The sequence below is a fragment of the Bos indicus genome, chromosome 4 (assembly GCF_029378745.1).
Source record: "Bos indicus isolate NIAB-ARS_2022 breed Sahiwal x Tharparkar chromosome 4, NIAB-ARS_B.indTharparkar_mat_pri_1.0, whole genome shotgun sequence".
Lineage (NCBI taxonomy): Eukaryota > Metazoa > Chordata > Mammalia > Artiodactyla > Bovidae > Bos > Bos indicus.
Genome location: NC_091763.1, coordinates 87,019,841 through 87,021,616, shown reverse-complemented (window position 1 = coordinate 87,021,616; position 1,776 = coordinate 87,019,841).

Below are 1,776 nucleotides of genomic sequence, written 5' to 3'. Positions count from 1 at the left end.
TTCTAAGAAACTTGAATTTATTTCAAAATTTTTGTTCGTGCTCAATTTACTAAAGAAAAAAAAAAACGTTATTTCATGCAACTAGCATTCTCAAGAATTGAAATTTGTCCGTTAAGTGCTAAGGATTTCGTATGCTATCAGGTTTTAAACGTTTCTGAAAGAACACCTAAAAGCACCAATGACACAAGTTATTCTGCTGTGTGTTCAGAATTAGAATAAAGCTTTTGACAAAATCATCAATGTGCTGACGTTGTTATTAAAGGTCCTTAACCTTTTTATGGAGCAGTTGAACAATACTTGTTTGTTTGTCCCAGAATCATGTCGGAATGATTGTTGGGTTTCAAGGTTTTCAGGTGCTTTTTTCTTTTCTTTTTTTTTTTAAGCCAAAAGTGATGCTGGCAGAGACAAAGAGTGCTGTGACAAAAGCTGCTTGTAACAGCGGAGATGAGTTCTCATGCTATCCTTAATAGTGATAAAAGTGTTTAGCCATGGGTAGCTTTTTTCATACACTTATTATTTTTAAGCAAAGTACTTGCATAAAATAGTTTTTTTTCCCCCTTTGGAATTCACTTCCCTTTCAGAGGTTGTAAAATAACCTGTTACATAAACTTACAATGGATATTTCAACAGTGTTTCACATTGCCTCGAGTGAGGTATACATGGGTTTAATCAAGGGCATTGAGAGGCTCCATGTGCTGTCGCATCTCTGGATGGGACTGGAACTCAAAGCCACTACATTTTTGAAAATGTGACATTCTGATTCACCTCCCCACTTTACTCTCTGGTTCCTTAAAAAAATATTTAGAAATGTATAAAGAAGACAAAAGTCTTACTGACCCTCCCAAGTCAGTACCCAACAAGGGTTCTTCTGCCTGGTGTTGCTCTCTCCATTAGGAGACCCAGGTTGGTTCAGAAGCAAAGAAACGCTTAATTCTTTGGTGAAAGATTGGAGAGAGGGGTTTCCCTGGTGGCTCAATGGTAAAGAATCTGCCTGCCAATGAAGGAGACACAGGTTTGATCCCTGATCTGGGAGGATCCCACATGTCACGGAACAATGGGGCCTCTGTGACACAGCTCCTGACCCTGCACACCCTAGAGCCTGTGCTCCACCACAGAAGCCACCACAGTGTGGTGCACCGCAACCAGAGAGTAGCCCTCCCCTGCTGCAACTAGAGCAAAGCCCATGCAGCAGAGGAGACCCAGTGCAGCCAGAAACAAATAGATAAATAAAATTACTTAAAAAAAAAAAAAAAAGAGGAGAGAACAAGATGGTGGAGGAGTAGGTGGATGTGGAGTACATCTCTCTCCAGGGATACATCAGGATTACACCTTCCAGACACAGAAGTGCATGCAGAAAACCAGCTGAAAGTGGACAGGGGTACCTGACCAGCAGAAAATAATATATAGAACCATGCAAAACTCGGTAGGATGAAGGAACTAAGGGGGGAAACACGAGTGTTAGTAGGACTGGACCTGCCCTTGGCAGGTGGGGGAACGGAAGCAGGGCTCTGATCCCCAGAGTGGGGCAATTGTCTGAGTCAGAGGAGAAACATTTAAGGCTGAGAGTGAAAGAGCTGATCTGTGGCAGCCTAAATGAAGTGAGAATCAGGTAGTCCTTGCCACAGCCATACATACTCAAGAGGGACACAGGTCCCCTGGGAGGCTCAGTGGCTGGGGGCTGGAGTTTAGGGATTGTGGAGCAATCCCAGGGTGAGGGTTGCTGTTGAATGTGCAGAGACAGATAAAGGGTATGGGAGGGAGGGGATTGTGGTGGGA